Source organism: Aythya fuligula, chromosome 34, assembly GCF_009819795.1.
Source record: "Aythya fuligula isolate bAytFul2 chromosome 34, bAytFul2.pri, whole genome shotgun sequence".
Lineage (NCBI taxonomy): Eukaryota > Metazoa > Chordata > Aves > Anseriformes > Anatidae > Aythya > Aythya fuligula.
Window position 1 is genome coordinate 576,747 of NC_045592.1, and position 27,671 is coordinate 604,417.

The 27,671-nt window shown below is 49.8% G+C and overlaps 1 pseudogene; it reads right to left on the reverse strand.

Annotated features, from left to right (window-relative positions):
• Positions 1-22,330, reverse strand: part of LOC116500339 — a 31,485-nt pseudogene extending 9,155 nt beyond the window's left edge.
• Between the last annotated feature and the right edge of the window lie 5,341 nt (positions 22,331-27,671).

The window sequence follows — 27,671 nt, forward strand, 5'->3', positions numbered from 1 at the left end:
GCGTGATTTTGTGGAAGAACTTGGCCAGCAGAAATTAATGGTTCTGTAGAGGTAGGAGGGTTCATCTAATGTTATTGCTGCAGTAATACTGATTTAGAACAGTCACATATGGCCCTTACCTTACTTGAGTGAGTAATTTTAATCCCTAAACCTAAATGTGACTATAACACTCTGAAAGGAACCCATTTTCTCTCCTCCTAACCGTAATGCCTTCCCTTAGCACTTGCATTAAAATGCTGTATTTAACCCTAGACTTCTTGACAGACTGAAAACACCCCTAAACCACTGAGCTTGTCCATACCTTAAACACAGACCTGATACCACAAGCAGAATACCAAATACTCCCACTAAAACTTTGCTTAATCTCTAACATAGAAAGTGAAAAACAGGTACCTAAGGGGCTCTTAGGGCAGACTGGGGACATCAGGGCCAATTGGGACCCTTCTGAGTGAGCAGTGTCCAGGGTGAGGAGGGCCTGGGCACCATGAGGGATGCCATAGAGCAGTAGTGCCTGCTCACTAGGAACCTGGCCAGCGTCATAGAGAGCTGTCTTTCAAGGTCTTTGTGTCCATGGCTATGGCTATTGTCTCTGTCACTGACGCCCATGAGGAGACAGCTTATCGCTGAAGCACCAGGGCTTCATTGCCTCCTCACTCCCACCCATGAATCAGGCAGGGGTTGTACCTTTCTCCTGCACTTGGCCATGCACATCCCCATCTCCTACTACCCCAGGAAGATCTCCAAGCAGTGTGCAACAGGAAAGGATCTCCATTCCCAGGAGATGGAGGTCAAGGTCTAGAGCTTGTGCTTGGTGACACAAATCCAGTTTTCCTACACATCAGTGTCACCTTCACCACATTGCATTTGTCTCCTTGTCCTCACTGCCTCCAATGTTCTGCTCTAACGAGCTCCAAGGGAGCCTGTGTCAGTGCTGGCCCTCAGGGGGACACTGCAGAAAACTTGCATCTGACTTGAGAGACTTCTTCAATTGGCTCTCAGTGCCAATGAGGTTTGTGAGCTCATCACCAAAGCCCCCAGAGAGGTGATTCCACTCCCTTGGGCTGGGCCTGTGCTGCTGAGTTGGGCCGGGCTCCTGGGACAGAGAGAGCTCGTGGCAAGAGGGCCGTGGTGCAGAGAGACAGATGTGCCCAGGAGCAGCTTCTCTGCACAGCGCAGCAGGTCTAGGGGCTCTGACCGCAGGTGGCACGGGGAGAGGAGAGAAGGAGAGAGGGCTTGGAGGCAGTTGGGAGTGGGAGGATGCTGAGAGCTGCCTGCAGGAAAAATCTGCATAGCTCTTGACAAGGTGTCTGGCTGCAAGGCCATGCAGCTGCACATCCTGGAAGGGTCTCCTCCTGCTGGGTCTTGTTTCTGTGAGGGCAGTGGGCAATGCAGTAGGCTTTGAGAGTCCTGCTGGATTGCAGTGTGAGGTGAGGAAGTCTGGCAGAAGCCCCTTGGATTGCCTTAAGGCAGGTGCCCCCAGTCAGCCCAGAACACCCTGCCGTGGCCACCCATGCTGAGCTCTCTGTCAGCTGCCCCATAGCTCTTGCAGCCATGGAGGTGCCCCTTGGCAGGACCCTGTTGGTGGCAGGGTGTTGCAGGGCAGCGCTGAGCACAGCCGCATGGGATGGGGTCTGTGAGCACGGGCAGGGGGAAAGAAGAGGTGGGCGCAGAGCAGAAGCTCCTGGCAAGGACAGCTGCATGCAGCAGAGAGAGGGGCAGAAGGAGCTGTTGCCAGAAACACCGTGGCAGGGGAGATTCGGGCACCTCATGGCCATGCCCTGCAGTGCAGACACCTTCACTTGGAGCAGCCCGTCCCTGGCCTCCTCTCCCCCTGCAACCCATGGGTTGTGGGGCAGGCATGGCCAACACCGCAGGCAGAGCCCAGACGAGGAGAAGCTCCTAAGCTCCATCTGGCTGAGACCTTCACCTGGAGACAAGTTGAACATTCTGTCCAGCTGCACTTGGACTGGGGCTTCTCTGCTCTCAGCTGTCTCCAGATTCTTCTCAGGGAAACACCTGAGAGGGATCGTCCTGCAGCTCACAGAGGGGTGACACAGGGCAGCTCAGAGCAGGACTGATGGACAATGCTGCTCTGCTTGATCTTCACCAAGGGACAGTCCTGTTGCCTCCTGGCATCCAAAAGGTTTCACTATGAGTGTACATGAACTATCAGGGCATTCAACTGGCTCATACATCTCCTAAGCAATATCAGGGCAACTCTGATAAAATAAATCAGCAAAATATCTGCAGCTCTGCTCATCATTCAGATGAGCTGTTTGGAACAACACTGCAAAGCTCATGAGTTTGAACTTGAACAGTAGACCGAACTTGAGTTTCCCTCATTCTCCTGTTTCATTTCCAGTTTTCCTCAGATAATTCTGTTTTAACTTTTTTTCTGTCTCCTCCTCCTAAACAGACAACTGGGTCCAATGTCAGCAAATGTCCAACATCAGCTCTGTGAGCGAGTTCTTCCTGATGGCATTTGCAGACACACACAAGCTGCAGCTCCCGCACTTCGTGCTCTTCCTGGGCATCTACCTGGCTGCCCTCCTGGGCAACGGCCTCATCCTCACCGCTGTAGCCTGCAACCACCGCCTCCACACCCCCATGTACTTCTTCCTCCACAACCTCGCAATCCTTGATCTGGGATCCACCTCCACCACTCTGCCCAAAGCCATGGCCAATTCCCTCTGGGATACCAGGGCCATCTCCTATCAAGGATGTGCTGCACAGCTCTTCTTTTTTGTCTTCTTCTTTGGTTCAGAGTACTATCTCCTCACCGTCATGGCCTATGACCGCTACACTGCCATCTGCAAGCCTCTGCACTACGGGAGCCTCCTGAGCAGCAGAGCTTGTGCCCAGATGGCAGCAGCTGCCTGGGCCAGTGGCTTTCTCGATGTTGTCCTGCACACGGCCACTACATTTTCCCTGCCCCTCTGCCATGGCAATGCTGTGGACCAGTTCTTCTGTGAAATCCCCCAGATCCTCAAGCTCTCCTGCTCAGATGTCTATCTCAGGGAAGTTGGGGCACTTGTGATTAGTGTTTCTTTAGGATTTGGTTGTTTTGTTTTCATTGTGGTGTCCTATGTACAGATCTTCGGGGCAGTGCTTAGGATGCCCTCTGAACAGGGCTGGTACAAAGCCTTTTCCACTTGCCTCCCTCACCTATTCATGGTCTCTCTGATGGTCACCACTGTCATGTTTACCTACCTGAAGCCCTCCTCAATCTCATCCCCATCCCTGGACCTGGTGGTGTCATTTCTGTACTCAGTGGTGCCTCCAGCAGTGAACCCCCTCATCTACAGCATGAGTAACCAGGAACTGAAAAATGCACTAAGGAAATTACTTTCATACATACTTCTTAAGCATCAATAATATGATCACCTTCCTAACAGTACTGAGAAAATTTCTCACAAAATGCTTTCTAAAATTTTTATTTATTTATTTATTTATTTATTTTTAACTGCATGATATTATTTTAAATTAAGGGAATTCCTTCTTTTCCTCCTACATGTTAATTTTTATTTTGACCCAGTCATCTATGGTACTTTAAGAACCAATCTTCCAGTGTAGATAAAGACAATAAAGAAGCTATGGGATATTCACAGCTCTCAGATCCCATTTCATTATCTCAACAGAGAAGGGGCTCGGGGTCAAAAGCCCTGCTGTCACATTTAGGAAGAGCCCTGGTGGCCCTTGGGGCTGCCCATCACTACTCAGTGGGGCAGTCTGGAGCTTCATGTGCCATAATTAGATCTGCTCTGTGGCTGGGCCAGGCCTCTTGTGCTGGCCTGGGGAGTGGGGCTGGCCCTGCGGGAAACAGGCACTCTGTGCTGGGGATCTCCCAGGCAGAAGACCAGGGCTCCTGCAGCTTCACAGACCTCCATCTCCTGAGCCGGGGCTGGCCCCAGTGTGGGGGCTGTTGGGCAGGCCCAGAGCCGTCTTTGTGCCGGCAGCTGCGGTGCCTTGCGAGGGGCTGGGGCTCTGGTGGCCGTGCCCAGAGCCCTGCAGCAGCCTGAGGTGGGCACTGCCTTGTGGCCAGCCCAGCTTGGGCTGCTGGGCAGGGCTGGGGAGAGGGCAGGGAGCTGAAGAGAGGTGGGCAGGGGCTGGGCTGGGCTGGGCAGTGTCTGGCAGAGGGCAACAGCAGTGTCAGGGAGCAGTGGCAGCATGCAGGGGAGGGCTCCCAGCAGGGCTTGGTGCTGCAGAGCCAGGGCTGTGTGAAGGGAACCCAGAGCTGCAGGGGCAGCGGAGAGAAGGCCACTCTGGGCCCTTGCTGGCCTGGGCAGATCAGGAAGGGGGCCCAGGGCATTCTTCCTTTCCCTGCAGCCTGCCAGGACCTGCCAGGCATTCAAGGAGTGCCTGTGCCAGGCTGTGCCCCTTGGTGAGCAGGGAGAGGGCAAAGCCTCTCTGAAAAAGAGGCTGAAACCGAACAAGGTCCCTCCCCTGTCCTGTGGTGTGACAGCGGCACTGTGGAACAGGTTTCCTTTATTTAATATTGTTCTTGTATAATTTGCATTGATGGTGGCACAGAAAGAGCGTTCCTTCACCAGTGATGTAATCCTTCTTCATGTTAGGACATAACTCAATGTCCTTCACTCTGCTTTTTCTCATAGATGAACTGGATTATGTCTCCTTGATTATTCTGAGGCACAATGCAATATTTTTGCCTTCTGTTACTTGTACTGGGTTCAGCAATAAAAGGTGGAAACAGGAAGAAGAGGGGAAGGGTGGGCTCTCGTTGGGAAAACGCTGGTCCTCCTCCTGAACACCAGCTACATGTGTTGAGGCCCTGCTTCAAGGATGTGGTCAAGCATTGCACATTTGTGGGAAGTAGAGAGTAATTTCTTTCCTCTGCACTTCCGCATAGCCTTTATTTGTTTTGTTTGTTTGCTTTCCTTTTTTCCCTTTCCCCCTCCCTTTTCCCTTTTCCCTTTTTTTCCCTTTAGTTAAACAGTTTAGTTCATAATAATCTTTCTTTAATAATAATAATACTTATTATTATTTCCCTTTAATTAAATTATCCTTATCTCAACCCGTATGTTGTTCTTTACTTTACTTCTTCCCCTCATCTAACGAGGGGTAGTGAGAGAGACAAAAAAAAAAAAAAAAAAAAAAGCACCACACTACTCCAGCACAATGTGTGTGACCTTCCCTTACTCTGCACATTAACCTCATGGGTCATTTCACATTTGTTCCTTTCAAACCTTAGTTGGATGGAGACCATTTCCAAAGTGGGGCAAGGTGATGGGTTCTGGCTAAGCTATTTGAAGCATGCTATACTTGAGTTTATCAGCCTGAGTTTGCTAAAGATGACCCAGGAAGGTAAACGGATGTTCGCGTGTCTAGTAGGAATAAGGGAGAGTATCTCAGGTTTCCAATGGCCAATTCAAATCTAGGTCAGTCTCACACCACCTCTGAGCAACCTGTGGACTGACTGGGAGGATGATGATGGTTTGGGAAAGAGTTTGGTTAAAATCTCTGAGGAGGAAGACCAAAAGTTCTCTCTACAAGATAAACTTTTATTCATGCCTATGAGAATGTCCTGTTCCTGTGTGGAAAGACTAATGATATGATTGCTGTAAACAAAATGCTCTACCAAATGTTTGAAGGGCATAAGATACTGATTTTTATTTTTTTTTTTGACTTGGTGATTGTATTAGTAGCTTATATTATGAGCTGTTCTGTGCTTCACATGGAGAGAGATGATGGTGTCATAGAAAACAATGACACTTGTGAGGACAGAAGAGCAGATGGATAAGGCTTTGAGTCTGCCAAAACAAGACACACGCACATGAAAACTGCATGATTAGGAACAGGAAGATTACAAAATCAAAACCATGAGTATCACTGTGGCTCTGCAGGACAGCTCCAGAAATGTTGCAAAACCACAGAAGGTGTCCATGACACTGGGGCCACAGAACTGTAGCTGGGAGGAGGGGAAGTAATTCTTGTACATGACAGAAATTCCCCTGGTTCAGGTACAGCTGCCTTCTGGAGTCAGACCTTCCACTTCTCGAGCCTTGCAGAGAACAGGGATGGCATACAGCCCAGGGCTGACCGTAGGACATGGCCCCTCAGCAGGAAGCACTCTGTTCATGCAGAAGGTGCAGCTGATAGTGCTCCCACCTCTGTGAGCAAAGGGGATGCTGTCCCCAGCCAGGAAGCTGGCCAGCATCTGGCACAGGGTGGTGGAGCTGTACAAAGTCTGCAAGGAGGACAGATCCCCCAAGGAAGAAGGCCACAGGCCTCTGCAGGTGCTGGCTCTCAAAAACCAGCACAATGATGAGTGTGTTCCACATCCCAGTCACCGTGCTGGTCATGTGAGAGAGGAAGAAGAGATTTCTGTATGGGTAGAGGATCTTCCATGTGGATTGCTGGGAAAAATCAACAAATGGTGTCTTAGTGTCCAATTCCCTTCATGGAAAACCTTTTAGAGCATTCAGGTCCCCCCTCTCTTGTTAGGACACATTCAGAGGGGTGAAACAATCCCTGGCAGTCATGGCTGAAGTGTCCTGCCATACAGTGGGAACACAATAGGAGTTAAGGGAGGGAATCATTTGTACTCATGTTTGACAATCAAACTTTAATAGCATAAATCACACTTCTAAAATCAGTCTCTCTCAAGTTCAGCAAGGAGCAGCCTGTGATGACTTCAGTCTGCTTCAGACACCATACCCCAGCAGAGACCCTGCTGCCTTCGGGAGCTGTCAGCCCTGAGGCCTTGGGGACACCTCGAGGGAGCCCAAGGGCACAGAGCAAGCGATGCCATGGTTGGGTGCTGTGCTGCTGAGATGGGCCGGGCTCCTCGAGACCACTGGGGAGATCCTGGCAAGCACTGAAGAGAGGCAGCTGTGCCCAGGAGCAGCTCCTCTGCACAGCGCAGCAGGGCTGGGAGCTCTGACCACAGCTGGCCCGGGGTGAGGAGAGAAGGAGAGAGGGCTTGGAGGCACTGAGGAGCGCAACAACAGAGGGCAACGTGTGGCAGGACACATCTGCAGGCTTCTCCGCCTGGCTGTGCTGCTGGTGTTCTTGTTCCCAGGCTGGCTGGGGATGGGGGTTTCACATGCCCATGGAGTGAGCCCTTGGTGTGCTTGGGTGGAGGGGGGGACAGGGACAGGGTGAAGGGTCTGGAGATGGGCAATTTGAGCCTGGATTCCTCTGCTCTCAGCAGTGTCCTGTTTTGTTTCAGGCAAATATAAGAGTGCAATTTTCCTGTAGGTCAAAGAGACACCAGCACAGGGCAGTTGACACTAGGACTGACAGACAGACTCGATGTGGTCTTTCAAGGACACTGCACTAAAGGCAGCGCCTCTTTGATGACACACAAGGTTTTACTGTGAGTACCGTGGGGCTGCTAGAACAAAAGAGAAAAAATAAAAATCACTATATAATCTTTACCACTTGCTAAGGGCAGGACCGACTCCCATATTGCCCACAGCAAGTCCCCTGCTTTCAGTGACACTCTCAAGCAGCACAAACCAGAAGTCATGAAAGGGACCTGCCAAAAGTCTGAATGGAAGTGGAGAATCATTTGGGAGGGATTAAATGAGAAATGGAATGAGTTTTACTCTGAAATGAGAAATGGGGACTTAAAAGAGAAATGGATATGTTTTTTCTAAGAACTCTGTTTTGAAGTATCAGTGTTTTTGTGTTCCATGAGCAGGACCCCATGCCCAGAAGTAGGAAATGTCCAACATCAGCTCAGTGAGCGAGTTCTTCCTGATGGCATTTGCAGACACACACGAGCTGCAGCTCCTGCACTTCGCGCTCTTCCTGGGCATCTACCTGGCTGCCCTCCTGGGCAACGGCCTCATCCTCACCGCTGTAGCCTGCAACCACCGCCTCCACACCCCCATGTACTTCTTCCTCCTCAACCTCGCCCTCCTCGACCTGGGATGCATCTCCACCACTCTGCCCAAAGCCATGGCCAATGCCCTCTGGGACAACAGGGCCATCTCCTATCAAGGATGTGCTGCACAGCTCTTCTTTTTTGTCTTCTTCTTTGGTTCAGAGTATTCAGTTCTAACTATCATGGCCTATGACCGCTACACTGCCATCTGCAAGCCCCTGCACTACAGGAGCCTCCTGAGCAGCAGAGCTTGTGCCCAGATGGCAGCAGCTGCCTGGGCCAGTGGCTTTCTCAATGCTGACCTGCACACAGCCAGTACATTTTCCTTGCCCCTCTGCCAAGGCAATGCTGTGAACCAGTTCTTCTGTGAAATCCCCCACATCCTCAAGCTCTCCTGCTCAGATGCCTACCTCAGGGAAGTTGGGGCACTTGTGATTAGTGTTTCTTTAGGCTGTGGTTGTTTTGTTTTCATTGTGGTGTCCTATGTGCTGATCTTCGGGGCAGTGCTGAGGATGCCCTCTGAGCAGGGCCGGCACAAAGCCTTTTCCATGTGCCTCCCTCACCTGGCTGTGGTCTCCCTGATGGTCAGCACTGTCATGGTTGCCTACCTGAAGCCTCCATCTATCTCTTCCTCATCCTTGGATCTGGTGGTATCATTTGTGTACACGGTGGTGCCTCCAGCAGTGAACCCCCTCATCTACAGTATGAGGAACCAGGAGCTGAAGGATACTTTGATGAAACTGATGCCATGATGTTATTCAAAATCGAGATATTGCCCTTCGTTTTCTGCATTTGACTGATAATGTAACACATTACAGACCCAAGGGTTATTCTATTGGTTTTGTGGTCATTTTAAATACTGTGCAGGGGCAGTGCAGCATCTCAGGACTGTGTAGAAAGTGGGTTGCATGGAAGGGTTTCCACTGTGGCTGTCCATGCCAGCGCAGACGTGCTTACCTGGGAAATGCTCCCTGGGAGATGGGCTGTCATGGGAGAAGAGCAGGTCCCCCTCTGTGTGCAGAGGAAAAATGGGAAGAAAAACCCTTTGTTGCTGGTGTCATCAGCCGCATCATATGCATGTAGAGAGATGAACATGAGTGAGCACAAAGGCCATCAGCTATTCCTACAAGTCTCCTGAAGGCTGGTGGGGCAGAGAATACCACAGGTCCAAGTAACGTCCCCTGGGAAGCCACCTAAAGGCAGCACTGGGATGGGCTTCCTTGAAGCAAGGTCCCTGTGCCCATTCCTCATGTCCTGGGGTATCTCGGATGAGGGCAGAGCAGGGTGAGTTACTGCAGGGCTGAGATGCCTCCCAACCTCTGGCAGTTGGTGCAGGAACCAGAAGGACACTGCAAGTGCTGCAGTGCACTGCCCCTGGGTGTGCAAGGCAGGGACTTGTGTCTCTCAGCAGCCCTGTGTGTATGAGGCGCACCGGAGGCCAGCTCAGATGTGGACACCTCACAGAGCCCTGACACTGTCCTGTGTGACTCTAGAAACAGCCCCCAGTGTCCCAGTGAGATTTCTGTCATGCCTCTTACACAGATTCTTTGCAGATGCCCCTCTCTGTTATGTCACACTACCCTGCCTTTCTGGACTGGGCTGCCGAATATTTGCATCATAGAGTTTTCTGGGGACTTGGAAAAGGCAGGCATCAAATGCATCTTCAAGAAGGACAAGAAAAAAGATGGGGACAATTGCAATTGTCACCTCTTGTTGTGGTTTAACCCAGCCGGCAGCTAAACACCACACAGCCGTTCTTTCACCCTTCCTCCTCCCTCTCTTGGGTGGGGGAGAGAAATGGGTAAGTGAAGCCTGTGAGTTGAGATAAAGACAGTTTCTTAAGACAGGAAAATAATAATAACAATAATAATAATAACAATAATGATGATAATAGTACTACTAATAACAATGTGTACAAACAAGTGATGCACAATGCAATTGCTCACCACCCACTGACCGATGCCCAGCCTAACCCCAAGCAGTCCGGCCCTCCTCCCCCTGGCTAGACACCCCTATATATTTTTTAGCATGATGTCAGATGGTATGGAATACCCCTTTTGGCTAGTTTGAGTCAGCTGCTCTGGGTCTGTCCCCTCCCAGCTCTTGCTGTACCCCCAGCCTGCTCACTGGCAGGACAGAGCGAGAAGCTGAGACGTCCTTGTCTTGGTGTAAGCACTGCTCTACAACAGTTAAAACATAGGGGTGTTATCAGCACTCTTCTCATCCTAAGACAAAACATAGCATTCTACCAGCTACTGGGAAGAAAATTAACTCTGCCCTAACTGAAACCAGGACACCTCTGCTCCTGGTGACATGATGAGGAAAGTCCTGCCACAGCCATCTTCAGGCACTTGGAGGAAAACAGAGGTTGCTGAACCAGTCAGGGAGGGGGAAGAAAAGAATGTGGTGAACCTGGACATTAGCAACATTAGCAAAGTCTTTACAATGGTCTCCTGGAGTCTCCCTTTAGCCAGACTGGTGATATTTTGACTGAAGAAAGGGATGATTGGGGGGGGAGGGGACAGGGCTGAACATTAGTAGGACAAAGTTCTTCTGACAGCCAGATACCAGCAGCATCCCTCAGTGATGCTAAGGGATGCCTTAGGTAAAAACCATTGACCCTATTTGTTATCTCCCTTTATGATGGCATAGAGCACATTTTCAGCTCATTTGTGGCTGATACCAGTCTAGGGGGAGTCTTTGAGCAACTTTACCTTGAGTAGAGCCCAACAAGATTTGGGCCACTGCAGGACCAGTTAACTTCATCCCAGCCAGACCCAGTACAAGCAGATACCTGTTTGGCATGCCGACTGTGAGATCCTCTCTGCCTACACACCCAGTACGACCCTTACAGGAAGAAGGCCTGGCTATGTGTTGTCTTGTTCCTTCTTGGAAGTAAGGAACCAGCCGGGCTTGAGAGTTTGCTTGTGGGAACCTCATGAAGTTCAACAGACCTAAGTAGAAGGTCCTACACCTTGGCCAGGGCAATCCCAAGCACAAATACAGGCTGAGTGGAGAATGGATGAGGTGATTCTCTCCCTCTGCTCTGCTCTCTTGAGACCCTACCTGAAGTATTGCATTCAGCTCTGGGACTCCCAGTATAAGAAGGATACGTTGGTATAATGAAAGCCATCAGAAAGCTGATCCCAGTTAGACGACATACAGGGAGGTCAGGAATAGCCTGGCAAGTAGAGATGTGAGATTTGGGGGAGGGAAGAGGAAAGGAAGAGGAGCTTGGAAGCTTACATTTGTAGAGGTAAGAGAGCTCAGGTCATGTTGATGCTGCTATGACAGTGACTTCAAACAGTCATGTATGGCTCTTACACTACTTTGAACAGTAACATTAATCTCTTAACCTAAATATTAGTCCAACACCCTGACAGGAATCCTGTCTGGAGAGGTGTCCTGAATGTTATGGGGCTCTGCAGGTCAAAATCAGAAGGGCCAAAGCCCAGCTGGTGCTCATCCTGTCTATTCCTGTCAAAGGCAATAAAAACTGTATATATAAACACTTTAATTACGGAGGATTAAGGAGAATCATCATCCTTAATTCAATGTGGTGGGAAACCTGGTGACAAGGGATGAGGTAAAGTCTAAAGTAATTAATGCCTTCTTTGCCTCTGCCTCTAGCAGCAAAATCAGTTGTTTCCCTGGACATTTCTTCCTCCTCATGGCAAGAGCCCAACTTTCTAAGGTGCACTTTGTGGTAGTTTTTCTCTCCTGCTCTTTCCACTCGCCTGGCCCCAGCCCTCTCCAGCACCCTCCTTGCTGCTCTCTGATGCATGTCAGCACCTCCCCGTGCGTGCCGGCCAGCACATCTGCTGAAGGCCAGTGCAGCTGCTGCAGGGGCAGGGAGCTCAGCATGGCCCTTGCAGCCCCCTGCCCTGGGCCTGCCTCTTCCCCTGGCTTCAGCCCCAGCCTTGTCTCTGCTGGCAGGAGCACTCTTGGCATGCGCTTCCTGGCCTCCCCTCACCTGCGCACAGTTGCTGCCCACTCAGGCTGCTGGCACAAATGTGTCCTCACACGCAGCACCACCCCTTGGGCTGCCTCTGCTAGCCTCCCCCACCCCACTGCCTTGACTCCTTGTCTCTTCTGGGCCCCACTTTCCAAACCCAAATGCCTTCCTTCACTGTCATCTCCCTTCCCCTGCCCTGTGGGAATACCATGCTGGGGCAGACAGGTTACCATTAGGTGTAGTGGTGCATGTGTAATCCACATTGTTGATGGCACAAATGCCAGTTCCTTCACCAGTGATGTACATCCTTCTTCATGTTAGGCCAAATTCAATGTCCTTCTCTTTCTGCTTTTCCTCATGGATGAACTGGATTAGGTCTCCTTGATTTTTCTGAGGCACAATGCAATGCTTTTTCCCTTCTGCTACTCCAGCACAATATGTGTGACTTTCCCTTACTCTGCATTTTGACCTGATGGGTCATTCCACATTTGTTCCTTTCAAAACCTTAGTTGGACGGGGGCAATTTCCAAGGTTGTGCAAGCTGATGGGTTCTGGCTCAGCCATTTGAATTATGCTATACTTGAGTTTATCAGCCTGAGTTTGCTAAAGATGACCCAGGAAGGTAAATCGATGTTCACGTGTCTAGTAGGAATAAGGAATAGTATCTCAGGTTTCCAACGGCCAATTCAAATCTAGGTCAGTCCCAGCAACCCACTGAAGAAGAGGTTTGTCTTGGAAGGGGTTTCCTGTGTTGCACTGGGTTGCAGTTGCAGGGACAAAGACCACTGCAGGCACTGGAGGAACCCTGGGAACTCCACCTGGCTCCGCCTGATTTTCCCAAAGGGCTCTGGCCTCCTGCAGGTCTTTTCTGACACCTGCCAGTGCAGGGAAGTGCCTCAAACACAACGGGGCCACTGGAGGTTTTCCCTGGTTATGTGTCCTGGTTTCAGTTAGCACAGAATTAATTTTCTTCCTAGTAGCTGGTGGAATGCTGTGTTTTGGCTTAGAATGAGAAGAGTGCTGATAACACCCCGATGCTTTAATTGTTGCAGAGCAGTGCTTATACTAAGCCAAGGACATCCCAGCCTTTGCTCTGTCCTGCCAACGGGCAGGCTGGGGGGTGCAGTAAGAGCTGGGAGGGGACAGACCCAGGACAGGTGACCCAAACTAGCCAAAGGGGTATTCCATACCATCTGACGTCATGCTAAACAATATATAGGGGTGGCTAGCCGGGGGGAGGGGTCCGGACTGCTCGGGGTTAGGCTGGGCATCGGTCAGCAGGTGGTGAGCAATTGCATTGTGCATCACTTGTTTGTACATACTATTATTACTTTCGTATTATCACCATTGTATCATCATTATTATTATTATTATTATTATTTTCCTGTCTTATTAAACTGTCTTTATCTCAACTCACGGGCTTCACTTTCCATTTCTCTCCCCCGTCCCAGAGAGGGAGGGGGGAGGGTGAGCGAACGGCTGCGTGGTGTTTAGCTGCCAGCCGGGTTAAACCACGACATTATGCTTATGGTCAGACAGCAATGCTCTGCCTGAACACACAGTTATTTCTTTAGTACTCGAATGATAAAGTAACTACTTATTAGCTCAAATGATTCAATCCCTCCTGTAAAATGTCTCATGTGAAGTATATTTTCTTTCATCAAGGAATGCTAATTTCCATGGTCTATATTAATGGCAGGAGAAGAAATAGTGATGATCACCTGTACTTGCATTCTCATTGCTTTGTCTATCATGGTGTGCTCCCTCGTCTTCCAGGCACAAAACCCATCTTGATTACACAGACCCTGCTGAATGTCCCCTTTCCATCTGCCTGTCTGGACCTGGACTTCCCATTGTTCTCCTGGTTTTCCCTCCCCTTACTCTTTGACCATTAAGACCGCTCTCAGTGACCCAGTTGCTGCTTTGAGTTTCAGTGAGTTCAAGCTCACCCATCTCTCAGCAGTCTGTCTAATGGTTTCCTTAGTAAGACCCTCATCATTTATCATTGAATTAGTATAATATGGATTAATATTAACACAATTATTGAAAATTTCCTATTAATCACTGTAAAATACATAATGTACAGTCATCCTTTTGGGAAGGTAAACATCATTGGAGGCAACAAAATAAGGAACGTGAATTTTTTACTTTTTTTTTTTTTTGCAAATTGCAGCATGATTTTCTGTTGTTTGTTTTGAAATAGGAAAACCCCTGTTCTTCCCACCTAAGCAGGGCTTCAAAAGAGAAACCCTAGAACAATATAACGAGGACAATGATGCTCTAAACTGAAACACAACAAAATTCAGCCTTTAAAATGAAGAAAGATTTTTATTAGATGCTGTTTGAAATCATCCTCCTCAACTACACCATGAAGGCTCTCCAATTAACTCTACATGTCTTGAAGACCTGAAGAAAGTGGTGGGAGAGATATGGCTGCTTAGGAGTTTCTGCATTTTAATGAGTTCCATGGTGTATGTTGGTGCTGAGTCTATGAAGGTTAGATACTGAGAAGAGAGTGATGCAACTGCTTCAGTAAGTAAAGTCAGGAGGAAAAGTTGAAGTGACTTAAGTATTAATGAGTCCTACTTAGGGCCCTAAGCAACAAAGTCTCCCCAGGGACATGTTAGGGCAGATAATTGGAGGTCATCATTACAGACAGGCAAAGCACTGTGCTGAGAAAACTCTTAGTTGCTTTTCTTGAAGTATCGAGCCAAGGCCTGACTCCAGCTGCTGGAAGGGGAGATCCTGCACCCCTACGTCTGGCTCAGTGCTCTTCCTGGGGATCTGTGGGATGTTCTGGGCAGTGTGATGCCATAAGAAGAACACTGGTATGACACCTCCCAGCCTCTACACAGGGTTGCAAGGAATCAGTGAGGCCCCATTGTAATGAATATAATATCTCTCCTCATAAGCTCTAGCCAAGGGGACAAAAACCTCTGGGCTTTTGGGGTCTTCTGTTCTTGCTAACACCCTCTGCCTTCTCCTCTGCAGGCTTTCCTATGCTGTCCCACAGTTTGCCCTATTTCCTTGAAATCTGCAGACACCCATCTCTGTTCACCACCTTGCTCTCGTCCCAGCATTTCCATCATTTCACCAATGTCTTATCAACCCTCACCAGCTGTTACTTGAAACACAAAGCTGTGGTCTGATCACAGACACTCTTTGGTTGACCTCTGGCACCACAGCACTGCCCTTTGAGGGACATTTCTTCCTCATTGTGGCTAGTGCGTAACTTCCAAGATGCAGTCTGTGTCAATTTTTTTTCTCCTGCTCTTTGCTACTACCAAAGAAAGCTCCATCAGGGTGGAAACCATTCCTGAAGTAGGCATCCCAACCCATCAGGCTCCTTGCAGCCTGTCAGCCAACAAGACACAAGTCACTTCAGCAGCACCTTCCACGCCATGGGCCTGCTGCTGGCCTTGCAGATTCTTGGCTAGACACAGCCAAGCCTTGTGCCTCCTGCTGGCCAGTCATGGATTCAAACAGAAAGGACAGGACAACCCATCTTGGGGCCTTCTTTCTGTCTGGGTCCTCCTGGGTATGTAGGTAGAGGTGATCCCACAGTCAGCATGCCAAACAGGTGCCTTCTGCTGGCCTAGCAGGGTCACTGACACAGCATTCTCCTCAAGAAATGCTTCCCACAGCATTCTCCTCAAGAAACTGGCTGCTCGTGGCTTGGACTTGCGCACACTTCGTTGGGTTAGAAACTGGCTGGATAGCCGGGCCCAAAGAGTTGTGGTGAATGGAGCCAAGTCCAGTTGGAGGCCAGTCACTAGTGGCGTCCCCCAGGGCTCGGTGCTGGGGCCGGTCCTCTTTAATATCTTCATCGATGATCTGGATGAGGGCATTGAGTGCACCCTCAGTAAGTTTGCAGACGACACCAAGTTATGCGCATGTGTCGATCTGCTCGAGGGTAGGAAAGCTCTACAGGAGGATCTGGATAGGCTGCACCTATGGGCTGAGGTCAACTGCATGAAGTTCAACAAGGACAAGAGCCGGGTCCTGCACCTGGGGCACAATAACCCCAAGCAGAGCTACAGGCTGGGAGATGAGTGGTTGGAGAGCTGCCAGGCAGTGAAGGACCTGGGAGTGATGGTTGATAGTTGGCTGAATATGAGCCAGCAGTGTGCTCAGGTGGCCAAGAAGGCCAACGGCATCCTGGCTTGTATCAGAAACAGTGTGACCAGCAGGGCTAGGGAGGTGATCGTCCCCCTGTACTCGGCTCTGGTGAGGCCGCACCTCGAGTACTGTGTTCAGTTTTGGGCCCCTCGCTACAAGAAGGACATCGAGGTGCTTGAGCGGGTGCAGAGAAGGGCGACGAAGCTGGTGAGGGGTCTGGAGAACAAGTCCTACGAGGAGCAGCTGAGGGAGCTGGGCTTATTCAGCCTGGAGAAGAGGAGGCTCAGGGGTGACCTTATCGCTCTCTACATATACCTTAAAGGAGGCTGTAGCAAGGTGGGGGTTGGCCTGTTCTCCCACGTGCCTGGTGACAGGACGAGGGGGAATGGGCTAAAGTTGCGCCAGGGGAGTTTTAGGTTAGATGTTAAGAAGAACTTCTTTACTGAAAGGGTTGTTGGACACTGGAACAGGCTGCCTAGGAAAGTGGTGGAGTCACCATCCCTGGAAGTCTTTAAAAGACATTTAGATGTAGAGCTTAGGGATATGGTTTAGTGGGGACTGTTAGTGTTAGGTCAGAGGTTGGACTCGATGATCTTGAGGTCTCTTCCAACCTAGAAATTCTGTGATTCTGTGATTCTGTGATTCTGACAGATGTCAGCCCTCACTTGGCTTTGAATGCCATGTGACTGCAGAGCAACCTCATGGTTCCTGTCCTGCCTCAAGGGGCCAAGCATCTAAAGTTAAGGGTTAGGAGAGGGCTTGAAGGTGAGGAGGTTAATGCACAGGTCATGTATGGGATTAGGAACTAAGGTTCACCTTTCTGAGTTAGAGATTAAGGAAAAATTAGTGGAAGTGTTTGGTGTTCTGTTTAAGTTGTGATGTCTGTGATTAGAATATGGGCAAGCTTTGTGGTTTAGGGTTTTGTTTAGGTCTGTTAAGAAGTTGTCTAGGGTTAAACAGAGCATTTCAATGCTAGGATTAAGAGCAGGAATCAAAGTAAACAAAAAGAGTAAGCATAAGGGAAAAAACTATGGGCTGAGTTTTGGCTTCAAGGGATACTTTGAGGTCTGGCATTAGAGTAGTGGATTCCTGTCAGGGTGTGGAGTAGTATTTAGGGTTAGGGATTAAGTTTACAGGTTGAGACATTGGAAGGACCTCACATGAACTTTTGAAGTCAGTGTTAGAACAGCATTAACATTACCTGAACTTTTTTTCCTCTTCCAAATCATTAATTTCTGCTGTCCTAGCTCCTCTTCCCTCCCCTAAATCCCACATCACTCCTAGCCAGGGTTCAGCTGACCTCCCCATAGCAGTAATCTTGTTGGGATCAGTTTTCCAATGGCTTTCATGATCTCAGAGAATCTGTCTCACCTCTGTAGGCTACTGCATTCATAAGACAGAAGTGGCACTTAAGGCAAAATGGAAGAGGACACAAACATGTCTAGGAGCACCTTGTACAATGTGCCCAGCAGCTCTGCACCACCACAGAACTGATCTTCCTGATGTGAAGTTTTGGTTCCAGAATGGCTCCTATGGATTCAGGCTAACTTCCCAGGCCCTCATGCATGCTTCAGTTTCCCCTAGGGATCTTGGAGGCACCGGCTGCCTCTGTGTAGAAAACTGAAAGCAGCCGTGGACTTTAGGCAAAAGCTGAGATCTCTGACACGACAAGAGGTGCTGCTCTGCAGAATGAGGGAGCTGTGGTGCTCAGGGCATGGGGGCACTCTGCAAGGTCGTGCTGGGCAGGCTGGGAGGCAGACCCAGCTCATGGGGTCACTGCCATTGCCCCCGGGCTGCAAGGAATCATTCACCAGACTCCTTTGCTCAGGATGCTGCGTGCCCTGGGGTTGCAGAGCTCTCCTCTGCCTGCTCACACCAGACTGAGCACTTGAGCTCTGGTCAGTCCACATGGGACATAACATGGTGCCCAGGGCAGTGTGTCTCTGCTGTCTGGCCAGCCGTTGCTGCTTCCCCCCTTGTGCTCCCTGCAGGGCCCCGAGCTGGTGGATCTGCTGTGAGAGCCAGGGGCTGTGGTGCCCTGGGACCCCTGCGGGTCTCCCCCTTACCCATGCTGCTCAGGGTGGGCAGCAAACTCAACTCCATGAGAATCTCTTCTGCTGAGTCCCTTTCTATCTGCCCTGATGGCTCAGCAGCACAGGGCAGTGCTTGGCAGGACCATGGGGTGTCTCTAAGGGCACAAAGGGCAGGTGAGTGCTGCACCAGACCTGGCCCAGCAGCCTACAGAGAGCGTCTCCACTGTTACTTTGCAGTCTTATGGGCCTTCTGCTGCTGGCTCTTCTCTGCCTCCTCTGGCATTGCAGAGACCTTACTGGGACAAGAACACCTCAAATTTACCTTTCCCCCTAAAAAATCCCCCTAAATAATTGGTCTTTGGATGGTCACTCTTTTTAAGAGGTCCTAATCACTACCTACTGAGCACATTGTCCCTGCAGATCCTGGCAGCTCCAGATTCCTCTGCAGGCCTGCATCAGCCATCAGCCCCACTGCCAGAGATGCAGTCCCATGCAGATGAATCCAGTTGTCTACTTTGGCAGTGACACCATAAAGAGAGCTCTTGGTGCAGCCCTTGATTCCTCACAGAACACCCTGGGTTTTTCATCCTGTGTCCTTCACTCCATGAAGAATCCCAGGAAAAAAAAAAAAAAAAAAAAAAAAAAGAGCAAGGAGCAACCCCTTGGCTCTATTCCTGATAGCACGCTTGGAAGAAGTGTCCAGGTTTCTGGGTTTGCCCTGAGCAGCCCCTTTTGTTATTCTGGTGCAAGCAGGGAGGCAACTGTGACCCAGGGCTGCACAGTGCCTGCTGCTGCCTGCAGCCACTGGGATGCCACTGCAGAGACAACAGGACTGTCATCAAGACATATGAGAGCTCAAGACTAACACAGATACAAGAGCTCAAGAAAGCAATGAGGAACCAAAAAGAAAGCAGCAGTGACAAGGCCAAGTCCTGCTGTTGGCCATGGCCATGGCTCCAGGGAAGCAGCAGCCCCAACCCAAAGGCAGCAGAGAGGCAGAGCCCAGCGGGCAGTGAGGGGCAGCCCCAAGGGCCACCAGGGCTGCTCCTGCATGTGGCAGTTGGGTTCTTGGCCCTGAACCCCTCCTGCATGCTGGGGCTGCTCCCCCACCTCCAGAAAGATGGGAAGAGATGGAAGCTGATAACAATGTAGTTCTGATGTGTTTGTTTATTTATTTATTTATTTATTGTCTGTGTGTGTTTATCTACATGGTAAACCTGCTTCTTTAGATAATTAGAAGATTGGGTATTTTAAATGAAAGAAAAAAAAATAAAAAATCAGGTAGCAGGTTAAGGATAATATTATTTAAATCAAAACAAATAATTTGAAAAAAAATATAGAGAGAAATATAATAAAACATTTTTTCCTCGAAGTTCCTGAAATAATCAGGGAACTCACAGTCAATATTGATTCCAAAACAGCAAGTTTCCATAGAGTTCCATTACTGCATCCTTGAGATACTGGTTCCTCATGCTGTAGATGAGGGGGTTCACTGCTGGAGGTACTACATAGTACAGAACTGCCATAATAAGATCCATGGATGGGGAAGAGATGGAGGGGGGTTTCAGGTAGGCAACCATGACAGTGCTGACCATCAGGGAGACCACGGCCAGGTGAGGGAGGCACATGGAAAAGGCTTTGTGCCGGCCCTGCTCAGAGGGCATCCTCAGCACTGCCCCGAAGATCAGCACATAGGACACCACAATGAAAACAAAACAACCACAGCCTAAAGAAACACTAATCACAAGTGCCCCAACTTCCCTGAGGTAGGCATCTGAGCAGGAGAGCTTGAGGATGTGGGGGATTTCACAGAAGAACTGGTTCACAGCATTGCCTTGGCAGAGGGGCAGGGAAAATGTACTGGCTGTGTGCAGGGCATCATTGAGAAAGCCACTGGCCCAGGCAGCTGCTGCCATCTGGGCACAAGCTCTGCTGCTCAGGAGGTTCCCATAGTGCAGGGGCTGGCAGATGGCAACGTAGCGGTCGTAGGCCATGACTGTGAGGAGATAAAACTCTGGACCAAAAAAGAATGAAAAGAAGACCTGTGCAGAACACCCTACATAGGAGATGGCCCTGTTGTCCCAGAGGGCATTGGCCATGGCTTTGGGCAGAGTGGTGGAGATGCAGCCCCAGGTCGAGGAGGGCAAGGTTGAGGAGGAAGAAGTACATGGGGGTGTGGAGGCGGTGGTCACAGGCTACAGCGGTGAGGATGAGGCCGTTGCCCAGGAGGGCAGCCAAGTAGATGCCCAGGAAGAGCACGAAGTGCAGGAGCTGCAGCTTGTGCGTGTCTGTATGTACAATGTATAAACAATGTAGATGGTCTCTAAAGGTGCCTTCCACCTGGACTGTTCTGTGCTATTCAGGCAGATGCCCCATGGTTGTTACTCTCAGGATGAAGGGACCTAAAGACACTCTGCCCCACTGGCCTTCATGACACCCCTAGAGATAGCTGATGGCCTTTGTGCTTCCTCTTGTTCCTCTCTCCATGTGTGTACGATGTGCCTGCAGGTAGCAGCAGCTGCAAAGGGTTTCTGTTCCTGTGTCTCTCCTGCACCTGGCCAGGCTCTGCTCTTCTCCCAGCACATCCTATGTCCCAGGGAGACTTTGGGACTCTCTTTGAGTATGTTCTGATATGATGGCAACTCTGAAAGCAGACGTGAATGTTTAGGCATGGCCCTTTTAGGAGGGAGATGATGTTCAGGAGGCCAGCTGTGTGTGGTGGTTTTACTCAAGTGGGCAGCCGAGCTCCACCACAACCGCTCTCTCACTCCCCCTCTCCTCAAAGAGGAAGGGGGAGAAAATACAACACAGAGAACTCGAGGTTTGAGATAAGAAAGGTTTAATTAAAGGGAAAGGGAATGGGAGGAAAAAACAGAGACAAAAGAAGCAATCAGTCCGCGCGGAAGCACAGAGAGAGGAAAAAATATTCTCTACTTCCCATCAACGAGCAGTGTTCGGCCACATCCTGGGAAGCAGGGCCTCAAACGCGTAGTGGTTGTTCAGGAGGAACAGCCCCCTCCCCCACGAGAGCCCCCCCTTTTATTGCTGAGTGTGACATCAGGTGTTATGGAATATCCCTTTGGTTGGTTTAGGTCAGCTGCCCCAGCAATGTCCCCTCCCCATCACTTGCCCACCCCCAGCCTGCTGGCTCTTGGGGGCTTGGAAGGAGTCCTGATGCTGTGCCAGCACTATGCAGCAATAGACACAACACTGGAGTGATATCAGTGCTGTTCCAGCTACGAGTGCAGAGTACAGCACTGTGTGGGCTGCTGCAGGGAAAAGGTGACTCCAGCTCAGACAGACCCAACACACTGAGTCACTCATGTGCCCACTGCCTGTCCCTGCCTGCAGGCCCAGCACAGCCTCAGAGCCGCACTGGCACCAAGCTACAGGAGCAGCCAGGCCTTAAACCACCAGCAGGGCTCAGGAGGAGAGGGTGGCAGTGGCAGGAGAGCAGCTCTGCATGGACCCAGCGCTGGTGCTCCTGGGCTGGACTGCTGGGCCACGACTCCTTTCCCCTCCACCTCTGAACATAGGCACTGCCTCGGCAGCCACAGAAAACGTCTCAGAGGAAGGATATAAGACAAAAAGTCACTTTAATTCGTTTATATACTCAAGCAAAATGAAGAATTATATTTCTTTCTGGACAATATTTGATAAAATAAAATTGAGAAAAAAAAAAGAACACCAACAACAACACAAGAACATAATACCCACTGGCTTCGCCTATCAAGAGTTACATTACAAGTGATTTACAGAAGACGGCAGGCAATATATTGCGGAAGAAAGCCACCCAGTCATCACTTTCCACATGGCAACCTTGATCTCCTTGTTCCTCATGCTGTAGATGAAGGGGTTCACTACTGGAGGCACCACCAAGTACAGAAATGCCAGAACAACATCCAAGGAAGGGGAGAAAATTGATGGGGGCTTCAATTTTCATTGATGGTGGGCAAAGATAACAGTGCTGAGAAAGAGGGAGACCACAGCCAGGCGAGGGAGGCATGTGAAAAAGGCTTTGTGCCGTCCCTGCTGTGAGGGGATCCTCAGCACAGCCCTGAAGATCTGCATATAGGACAGAGCAATGAAAACAAAACACCCCAACAATAGAAAAGCAGTAACAGTATTCAGTTGAACTTCCCTTAGGTAGGAGTCTGAGCAGGAGAGCTTAAGGATCTTGGGCATTTCACAGAAGAACTGGTTGAGGGAATTGCCACAGCAGAGAGGTAGTGAAAATGTATTGGCAATGTGCAGCACAGCTTGGAGGAAGCCACTGCCCCAGGCAGCTGCTGCCATGGTGGCACAGGCTCTGCTGCCCAGGAGGGTCCCATGGTGCAGGGGCTTGCAGATGGCAACGTAGCGGTCGTAGGCCATGACAGTAAGAGCAAAATACTCTGCTCCAATCAAGAAGAATAAAAAGAAGAGCTGTACAGCACATCCTTGATAGTAGATATCCCTGGTTTCCCAGAGCAAATTGGCCATGGCTTTGGGCAGAGTGGTGGAGATGCAGCCCAGGTCAAGGAGGGCGAGGTTGAGGAGGAAGAAGTATGTGGGGGTGTGGAGGTGGTGGTCGCAGGCTATGGCGGTGAGGATGAGGCCATTGCCCAGGAGGGCAGCCAAGTAGATGCCCAGGAAGAGCGCGAAGTGCAGGAGCTGCAGCTCCCACGTTTCTGTGAATGCCAGCAGGAGGAACTCAGTGATGGAGTTGCTGTTACACATTTATTGGCCCTGAGCAAGGTAGCCTGTCCAGAAGAAGAAATGACATTGTAAAATCTAAGGACTTCTCTGACCTATACATGTCTCATAGAACAGTCACACACAACACATTCTTTCCCGTTCCTTCCACAGGAAGAGCTTTCTGCAGCTGCTTGGCTTACCTCTGCTTGATGCTCTGAGGGTGCCACAGGAAGCAGGGGGCTGTGCTGTGGGCTCTGCAGCAGTCAGTTCTGGTCTACAGCAACAGGTGAAAGGGAACACTGAGTGATCTGAGAAGTCCACTGGGCAAGGACATGTCCCTGTCTGCAGGACAGGAGAAGGTCAAATAACTCCTTAAGAAACAACAAAGGTGGTGTCAGTACTGTCTGCATGCTGAGGTGTGTGAGGTGCCTCAGAGCAGCAGCAATGCTCAAGGAGCCTTAGTCTCTACTACAGATGCTCCTACTCCATTACCATCCTTCTGCCTCAGCACATGGGCTGGAAAATGAAGCAGATTCTATAAAGTACACTGCCTTCAGGTAGCTCTTGCCAGGTCGTTCTGCAGTGCAGTGTCCTGGGGAGGTGTGGGGCTGTGAGCAGCCTGCCCCAGGCAGCAGGCTCTGGGCAGCAGCAGGACCCTGCCCTACCCTGTGGTACCAGAGGGGCTCCTTCCACCCGCAGCTTCTCCCCGCAGCCCCTGGGCAGCTCCCTGGACACTCTGATTGTTGAGCCTCGCAAGTAGCAGAGGCCCGGCCGTGGCACACAGCCTCTGGGGCACAGCGGGGACCCTGCTCTGCACCACAGCCCTGGCCACCCCCGCCTGCATCCCCAGCTACACAGCCTGCAGCCGGCCCCAAGAGAAGGGAGCCCTCGGGCCCTGCACACTGACCCTGCAGCATGCAAGCCCTGCATGCCCTTCAACTCCAACACCAAGTGTCCTCCTGACAGCTCCCATCAGCTGAGGGCTGGGCCAGCTCCAGGAGAGCCTGGCAGGGTGGGCAGCAGCATTGCCCTGCACTCAGAGACTTACCATGGGGAGGTGGCTGGCAAGATTTCTCCCTCTGCCAGCTCTCCCCTGCCTTCCCCCTGCCCAGGCTGCCCTGAACATCTCTTTCCCCTTCTCTCCTCTCCCCATGCCAGCTGCACGCAGTGCCCCCAGCAATGCTGTGCCTGGCAGAGGAGCTTTATCTGGATGGCTGAAGCACCTTCTCAAGTAGTCCAAGTCTGATGCAAACTCCAAAGCCTCTCACAGTGCTAATGGTCCCACTGAGAGACATTACTGTCAAAGCCTCCCCATGGACTTGTTAGAGCAGAAAAGGGCAGGCAGTGATGACAGGGAGACCAAGGACCAGGAAAGAGGGCCCTGATGCTGAGGAAACCTTGATGTGTCCCATGAAGTCCAACAGTCGGGCCCTAACCCCAGCCTCTGGGAAGGGAGATGCTGTCCCTCCAGCAAGGTTTAGGGCTCTTCCTGGGTCAGTGCACAGTGGGTAAGGGCAGTGCCAAGTACAAGGCTACAGGAGGACATCTCCCAGGCTCCTGGAGGGGGATGAGGAGGCATTGAGGCCCTATTGCAGTAAGGATGAGGTGTCTCCTCATAGGCATCACTGACAGAGACAAGAGCCAGAGCCCAGCACACAAAGCTGTTGGCTCTGTCAGGGGATTTCATCTTGCAAAAGATCCTTGAAAATAACCACCACAGGCTGTCCTATGCTGTCACATCTGCACCCGTTTCCCTGCAGGACATAAATATCCACCTCGCTTCCCTACATTGCTCTCACCTGAGCACCTCCCTGCCTTGACTGATGTCTTTCAATCTGCCCTCAGTAATCCATGAAACACAAAGCCAGGGGCTGATCCAGATATCCCTAGAGAGGGAGGGGGAAGGGTGAGCGATCTTCCATAATGATTTTGTAGAGGTAAGAGGCTTCAGGTAATGTTGATGCTGCTTTAACACTGAATTAAAACATTGATGTAAGGCCATTAGCCAATTTTAAAGAGTAACCAATTTTAAAGAGTACCCAATTTTAAAGAGTTTTAAAGAGTAATCCCTAAACCTAAATGCTACTCCAACACCCTGACAGGAAACGCCTATTCTAATGCTTGAACTCAAAGTATTCCATGAAGCAAAACTCGGCCCATAGTCTTTCACCCTTACCTTTACTCTTGTGCTCACCCTAATCCCTGCCTTCAATACTAGCATTAATATGCTCTATTAAACTCAGACTTCTAGGCAGATGTAAAACAAAAAACTGTTCCACAATGCTTGCCCATAACCTAACCACACACCTGACACCATGTCCTGGTTTCAGTTAGAACAGAATTAATTTTCTTCCTAGTAGCTGGTGGAATGCTGTGTTTTGGCTTAGGATGAGAAGAGTGCTGATAACACCCCGATGTTTTAATTGTTGCAGAGCAGTGCTTATACCAAGCCAAGGACACCTCAGCCTTTTGCTCTGTCCTGCCAACAGGCAGGCTGGGGGTGCAGTAAGAGCTGGGAGGGGACAGACCCAGGACAGGTGACCCAAACTAGCCAAAGGGGTATTCCATACCATCTGACGTCATGCTAAACAATATATAGGGGTGGCTAGCCGGGGGGAGGGGGCCGGACTGCTCGGGGTTAGGCTGGGCATCGGTCAGCGGGTGGTGAGCAATTGCATTGTGCATCACTTGTTTGTACATATTATTAGTAGTAGTACTATTATCATCATTGTATTATTATTATTATTATTATTATTATTATTATTATTATTATTATTATTATTATTATTATTATTATTATTATTATTATTTTCTTGTCTTATTAAACTGTCTTTATCTCAACTCACGGGCTTCACTTTCCATTTCTCTCGCCCGTCCCAGAGAGGGAGGGGGAAGGGTGAGCGAACGGCTGCGTGGTGTTTGGCTGCCAGCCGGGTTAAACCACGACACACCACAAGCAGAACAACACATTTGCTAAATTTATAACCCAGAAAAGTGAGCCCTAGTCTCTAAGGGACTAGAGAGGTCAACTCTGCCTCAGGATCTCCTGCCCCAGCAGGAGGAATGTGACTGTGGCAGGGACTGTGAGGCCACTTCTGCCTCTGTGGTTCATAGGGCAGCAGCACGAACGTGTCACAGGAAGGGACTGTGAGGTCACTTCTGTCTGTAGCTGGCAGGTCACCCTTGACTTCTCCCTGGGATCTGTACTTATGGGCTGACATCTGCCAGTGGCACTGGTAGGCCAGCAGAAGGCAGCTGTTTAGCATGCTGACTGTGGGATCCCCTCTGCCTCCATACCCAGGAGGACCCAGACAGAAAGAAGGCCCCCATATGGGTTGTCCTGTCCCTTCTGCTTGAGTCCATGACTAGCCAGCAGGAGGCACAAGGCTTGGCTGTGTGTAGCCAAGAAGCTGCAAGAGCAGCAGCCAGCCCATGGCTTTAAAAATGCTGGTGAGGTGACTTCTGTCTTGTTGATTGCTGCATCCATGGGCTGAGGCCAACTGCATGAAGTTCAGCAAGGCCAAGTGCTGGGTCCTGCACTTGGGGCACAACAACCCCATGCAATGCTGTGGGAAGGGTGGCTGGACAGCTGCCCAGTCGAAAAGGACCTGGGGATATTGGTGGATAGTCGGCTGAATATGAGCCAGCAGTGTGCTAAGTTGGCCAAGAAGGCCTGCCTTGTACCAATGATGCTGTGGTCAACAGACGTAGGGAAGTGATTGTCCTTCTGAACTTGGCCCTGGTAAGGCCACATGTCAAGGACTGCATTCAGCTCTGGGGCTCCCTGTGTAAGAAGGACAAGGATCTATTAGATCTGTGCCCCATTCCGTGATGCATTCAAGGCCAGGTTGGATGGGGCTTTCATCAACCTGGTCTAGTGGAAGGTGTCCCTGCCCATGGGAGGTGAGTTGGAATTATGTGATCTGTAAGGTCTTTTCACCCCCAAACTATTCTGTGATTCTGTAATGAAACACAGCACCATACCAGCTACTAGGAAGAAAAATTAACTCTATCTCAGACAAAACTAAGAAAATATCCAGCACTTATTCCATACAATCTATGTCATGCTCAGCTCTGTCACTTTCCGATTAATCACCACCACCTTTCCTGTCTTTTGATACACACACAAAAATATTATGACCTTAGTCGATTGGTGCCAATAATAATAATAATAATAATAATAATAATAATAATAATAATAATAATAATAATTCCTTTTGCATTCTATTAAATTGCCTTTATCTCAACCCATGAAGTTTTACTTTTTTTTTTTTTTTTTTTTTTCTCTGAGTTCTCTCCTCCGTCCCATTGGATGAATAGATTTGTAGTGCTGAGCTGCCTGCAGGGTCAAACCACAGCAAGTCTTCTTGGTGCCTAGTGTGGAGCACAAAGGTTGAGATGACAGGATGACAGATCTGACCACAGCGTTTTAAAAATACATTGTTATAAGCATTAGATCAGTTTATCAGTTGCTGATCACAATATTGATCTTTTTGATCTGAGGTCTGTTGTGCTTCTTTTCAGAACTGTGTTGTATAGCACATTAGTAACTCTCTGTCTTCCATGTCATGCTCTTTATGAATTCTGGAGGCTGGTTTAAGGTTAATGTTTTGCTGTATTAAATAACACCGACTTCTGATAGGATCAAATTATTGCCCCCTCAATACCTCAGAAACCATCTCTTCATCTCTTGGAAATTATTAATAATTAGTCTTTGCCTTTTCTCCTCAGGGAGTAAATCTATGCAGGGTGGTGGGGGATGCTTTTCCCCACTTCTTCACTCTCCCTTTCTCCTTCACCTCATGCTTTTCTTCCAGGCTAATTACAATAGCTTTTCAAAGCTTTGAATATTCTTGGGATGGTCAAACCAGCATGTTCCTATTTTTAGGTCTCCTGAATGTAATTCAGGTTTTGTTTAAGTTTAAACAATTACTTAAATGTGCCATCCAGAGATCTTTCCAGAGGCAGGAAAGTTAGGAGTGGCAGGGAGAGTTTGAGGATCTGTGCAGGTGCCTAGAGCAGTGAGCACATCCAGTGC